This window comes from Myotis davidii, unplaced genomic scaffold, assembly GCF_000327345.1.
Source record: "Myotis davidii unplaced genomic scaffold, ASM32734v1 scaffold747, whole genome shotgun sequence".
Lineage (NCBI taxonomy): Eukaryota > Metazoa > Chordata > Mammalia > Chiroptera > Vespertilionidae > Myotis > Myotis davidii.
The window spans coordinates 652,369-658,472 of NW_006298695.1; the positions used below are offsets into that span (position 1 = coordinate 652,369).

Consider the following 6,104-nt stretch of genomic DNA (forward strand, 5'->3'; position numbering starts at 1 on the left):
TCAGCGGCGGCCTCGGCCCCACTTGCTTTCAGGCCGAAACCTGCTGTGGGTGGGAAGACGGCGGATTGGAGGGGAGGCAGCTCCTCGGGAGGCCACCCTTTCTCGTCCCGGTTCGGTCTGCGCTGCTGCCCGCGGTCCGGAACCGGCGTGGCCTCGGGAGCCTGCTCTGATGCTCTGCCTTTTCATGGTGCACGGAACACAGTGTCGTGCTATTTGTGTTTGCAGGACGGCAAAGACACATCAACTCCACGGAGTGGCACTGGCCCTTCTTTCTGCCTTCTCTCGGATTGTCACACTTGGTTTGAGGTGAAACATTGTGGTTTCCAGTGGCCTCATGCGTGTAGTTATTGATCTTGAAAATTGAGAATCACTTTGCCAAGTCATGTTCTGGAATAAAGAGGAGATGCAAAGTCTGAGCTGGTGGAATTTGACACAGTACATTTAGTTTAATGTTTAAATTGAAGCTAAAATGGCACAGGAGTGCACAATCATACATGAACGGCTTGAAGTATTTCACATGTGATTGAGAAGGGCTGCGACGGGCGTCTGGAGGCCCATCCCTACCCCTTTCCCGTCACTCTGCTCCTGGACTTTAATAGGTTAGCGTTGCTTAGTTGTGAACTTGGATATAAACGGAACCTCTTCGTATGCACTTTGTGTCTAGTTTCTTTCATTGAACAATGTCTGTGCAATTTCTCCGTATTGTATGTGGTTGTAATCCATTCAGCTGTAGCTGTGAGATAGTAGCACAGTTCATGTTTGTTTTGCTGTTGGTGCACATTCCCAGATTTTGGCTCCGAATATTCTTGGACATATCTTTTGGTGAACATAGCTGTGCATTTCTGTCGGGTAGATACCTAGGAATGAGACCACTAGTTTACATAGGCTTGCACTTACTAGGTGCTTTTAAACAGTTGGCCAATTTACACCCCCAGCAGCACTGTATGAGAGGTGTGCTTGCTTCCCATCTTTACAACACAGTATTTTCTGACCTTTTTATTTATTTATTTATTTATTTATTTATTATATTTTTATTGATTTTAGAGTGAGAGGAAGGGAGAGGGAGAGAGAGAAGCATCAATCGGCTGCCTCCTGCAGGCCCCCTAATGCTAATTGAGCCAGCAACCCGGGCATGTGCCCTGACTGATTCTTGGAGACCTCTTGGTTCACGGGCAGTAATCTGCCAACTAAGCCACATTGGCTAGGGCTTCTGCCCTTTTAAATATTAGCTACTCTAATGTGTCATAGTATTCATTGCACGAAAGGTTTTACTTGCATTTCCCTGATGATCAATGCATTTGAGAACCTTTTCAAAATTTATTGGTCATTTGGAAATCTTTTGTGTCTTCAAGTCTTTTTCCCATTAGTTTGTTTATCTTTTTAATATTGATTTACAAGAGTTTTTTATTCGAGATATGATACTTTGGTCAGAGAAATATATATAGCGACCCCGCCCCCCCATTGTGTTGATATTTTCTGATGAGCAGAAATTCTTAATTTTAATATAGTTTACTTTATTAATTTTTTTCTTTTATTGTCAGTGCTTTTTTTAAAAAATATATTCCATTGACTTTTCTACAGAGAGGAAGGGAGAGGGATAGAGAGTTAGAAACATCAATGAGAGAAACATCGATCAGCCGCCTCCTGCACACTCCCTACTGGGGGTGTGCCCGCAACCAAGCTACATGACCTTCACCAGAATCGAACCTGGGACCCTTAAGTCTGCAGGCCCACACTCTATCCACTGAGCCAAACCGGTTAGGGCAGTGCTTTTTTGTTTTATGTTCCATTTAAGAAATCTTTGCTTAATCCAAGGTTATGAGGATGTCTCTTGTGCTTTTCCCTAAGTGCTTAATCGATTTGCTCTTCCCATTGAGATCTGAGTTCACCTTATGTGTGCTCTGGAGTAGGAGTCATACGTGTTTCTTCACATGGATGTCCAATTGTTTAAGCACCATTATGAGCTTTGTCACAATTTAGGTAACTGTATATTTGTGGGGCTTAAGTTTGGACTCGATGCTGTTCCATTGGTCTATTTGTGGTTTTTTTGCTTTATTTTTAATTAATTAGTTATTATGTCATGTGGATTGAGATCTCATGTTATAGTAGCCAGGAGCTTTATTACTTTGTCTACGCCACCCCTTAACTGTCACATCAGTCAGGTTTCTGTATGATAACAAGGGGTTAGAGTCAGACTCTATTTAAGAAGGAGTCTCTAGAGAAAAGCAAAGGCAACGGGGGAAACAGAAACAAGAACACTAGAGGAAATTCTAGCCTCTGAGCCCACAGTGACATCTGACAGTAAACACAGCCTGACTCACAGCTAGATACATAAAGCCTCACAGTGTTGGTGTACTTACTTCAGTTCTTTTTACCTTATACGTAATGCCTGACTTTCAACAAAAACAGTACAAGGTATATTAAAAAGCAAAACACAGTCTCAAGAGACAAAGCAAGCATCAGAACCAGATTCAGGTATGATAGAGATTTGGGAATTATAAAGCCAGAATTTAAAATAACTGATTAATATACTTAGGGCTCTAATGGAAAAAAATGCATGAAAGATTTTACTTGCATTTCCCTGATGATTAATGCATTTGAAATGGAAACTCAAAAAGAATGGTAGAAGTCAAGTAAACTGTAATAGAAATGAAGAATGCCTTTAATGGGCTTATCAGTTGACTGCACAGGACCAAAGAAAGAATGAGTGAGCTAGAAGATATGTCAATACACACTGTCCAAACTTAAAAGCAAAGAGCAAAAAAAGAGGTTAAAAAAGGGAACAGAACAGCCAAGAACTGTAGGATATTACAAAAGGTATAATCTACATGTATTGGAAATGCCAGAAAGAGAAGCACACAGAAAGGAACAGGAGAGATATTTGAAGCAACAATGCCAGATAATTTTCCTAAAATTAATACAGATACCAAACCACAGATCTAGCAAGCTCAGAGACCACCAATGAGGACAAATACCAAAAAAATCTACATCTAGGCATATCATCAGACTGCAGAAAATTAGAGACAAAGAGAACACAGGAAAGAAGGCAGGGCAACAAAAGCACCTTACAGTATAGAGGATCAAGAATAAGAATTATATCAGATTTCTCTTCAGAAATCATGCAAGCAAGAAAGAGAGGAGTGAAATATTTAAAATGTTAATTGGGGGGAAAAACCCCACACAAATCAACCAACCTAGAATTCTGTATCTAGCAAAATTAATCATCTATAATAATGGAAGTGTAATATGCTAGTTAGACTGGACGTCCTTCCGACGAAGCCGGGGCTGCAAGGGAAGCCCGGGTCCCAGGTGCCTGCCGATGGCCTGAGGGAAGCCTGGGTCCCAGGTGCCAGAGGGAAGCCAGTGCTGGTAGCAGGGGGAAGGAAGACCTACTCTTGCATGAATTTTGTCCATCGGGCCTCTCATGTAAATGAAAGGAGAAATAAACACTTTCTCAGACAAACAAACATTAAGGGAAGTTGTTGCTAGTAAAGCTGATACTAAAACCAGATGAAGACACTGAACAAAGGAAAACTACAGACTGCTATCTCTCATAAAGATATTGAGTATAGATGCACAATTCTGCAAGAAAATATTAGCAAGCTGAATTCAACAGTATACAAAAGGAATTACACACCATGACCCGAGGGATGTGCCCCAGGTATGCAAGGCTGGCTCAACATTAGAAAATCACTTAATGTAATCCATTACATTGACAGGACCTTTTTATTTATACACTAGAGGCCCAGTGCACAAAAAATTGTGCACTCAGGGGTGTCCCTCAGCCCGGCCTGTGCCCTCTTGCTGTCTGGGACCCCTTGGGGGATGACCACCAGCTGGCTTAGGTCTGCTCCCTGGAGGATCGGGCCTAAGCTGGCAGTCAGACATCCCTCTGGCAGCCCGGGAGTCTTCAGGGGATGTCCACTTGCCAGCGGGGAGTGGGGTGAGGGCTGATGGTTGTTTGTAGGCTTGCCACAACCCCTTCAGGGTAGGGGTCCCCACTGGGGTGCCTAGCCAGCCTGGGTGAGGGGCTGAGGGCTGTTTTCAGGCTGGCCACAGCCCCTTCAGGGTGGGGGGGTCCTGCTGGGGTGCCTGCCCAGTCTGGGTTAGTGGCTAATGGCAGTTTGCAGGCTGGCCAAGCCCCCCAGTAGGGACCCTCACCCATGAGGGTGTGGCCATCCTGGGAGAGGGGCTGAGGGCTGTTTGCAGGCGGGGCATGGCCCCCAGCCACCCAAGCTCACCGTGGAGGCTGGCTTGAAGCAGGTATCTGGGATTTGTTTATCTTCTATAATTGAAACTTTGTTGCCTTGAGCGGAGGCCACAGCTGGCTCAGGGCTGGTGGGAAGCTTGGCTTTCTCCATCGCCGGGGCAACCAAGCCTCCTGCTTGCTCTAGCTCCGTGGCTGCTGGCTGCCATCTTGGTTGGGTTAATTTGCATATAGTCACTCTGATTGGCTGGTGGGCATGGCTTAGGGCATAGCAAAGGTATGGTCAGTTAGCATCTTTGTCTTTTATTAGTGCAGATACTTGTGGAGATAGGCAAAAATATCTGAAAGGAAAGCTTTCAGCCACCAGCAACTCAATATTCATGTGTTTTAAATCAAACATGGGGTTTTTTTTCTTGTAAAGCTCTGTAGCAGTGAAATACTGATATATGCTACAACATGGATGCTAAATGAAAGAAGCGAGACACAAAAAGCCACATACGTTACGATTCATTTCTATGAAATATTTAGAAGATATTAATTCAAATCCATAGAAACAGAAAGCAAATTAGTGGTTGCAAAGGGCTAGGGCAGTGGGGTGGCAGTATATGGGATACATAGGGGCATGGAGCATTGAGTATGAGAAACACTTATTTACTAGAATCTTATGACTTTTAAAAATACATATTTTTTATTATGTATTTGGTTTGGGTTTACTTTTTCTTTTATGGCAAATTAGTCTCCTAACTAAAGTAGTGTTTTATTTTTTCTTTGCATATTCAATTTTTAAAAATATGTTTTGGTACTATGTGTTTTTTGGTGCATGCAGATTTTTTCCTCATCATGGCTTACCCCATTGTTCATAAAGTGTCTGACTGTCTTACTTCACATTTTTTGCCTGAAGTCCAGCCTTGTCTGAGAGGAGAAAAAAATTGACAGCTTAACTTTCTCCTTTGTTAGCATTTGCCTTTTAATAGTTTGTCTCTTTTACAATTATGATTTTAATATGTTCCATGTCTAATTACTGTTATTTTTGTGTTTTCCTGCCTTTTACAACATACTGTAGATTTTTTCCTTTTATATTTATTTTCCTGGTCCTTAGGGTAATTTAAGCAATTTTTTAAAATTTAGTTTTAAAATTATAGGTGACATACAATATTATATTAGTTCAGTGTACAACATAGTGGTTACATATTTCTATATCTTACGAAGTGCTCACCCCAAGATAAGTCTAGTACCCACCAGGCACCATCCATAGAGGCCCATGCACGAATTCGTGCACAGGTGGGATCCCTCGGGGTGGCCTGCGGGGATTGTGCCTCAGCTCGCAGCCCTAGCTCGCACTCCCAGCCTTGCAGCCCCACAGCCTCGCCGTGGCCTGGTGCTGCCCCCTCACCTGCTCCACCATCCTGCCTGCTGGGCGATCGATTGGGGCTGGGCCCCTCCCCCGACTCCCCCATTTCCTGGGAGCCAGGCGGCGGCCCTGCATCCTGCTGTTGCCACTGGTTGCCGTCTATGGCAGTGGTTCTCAACCTTCCCAATGCTGTGACCCTTTGATACAGTTCCTCATGTTGTGGTGACCCCCAACCATAAAATTATTTTTGTTGCTACTTCATAACTATAATTTTTACTACTGTTATGAATTGTAATGTAAATATCTGATATGCAGGATGTATTTTCATTGTTGGCGACCCACAGGTTGAGAACTGCTGGTCTACGGGGTGATTGGCAGGGTAATTGGCAGGGTGATTGGGCCCCTGCACACACCCGCCTTGGCCTGGTGCTGCCTGCTCACCTGCTCCACCATCCCTCTGCTGTCCCGCTCTTGTCGGGGCCCATCAGGGCCAACAGCGCCTCCATTGCTGCCTGCTTCCAGTGCCACGTCGCCGATGCCCACCAT

The 6,104-nt window shown here is 44.0% G+C and overlaps 1 pseudogene; it reads right to left on the reverse strand.

The window, feature by feature from the left end:
* Positions 1–6,104, reverse strand: part of LOC102756074 — a 64,275-nt pseudogene extending 58,171 nt beyond the window's left edge.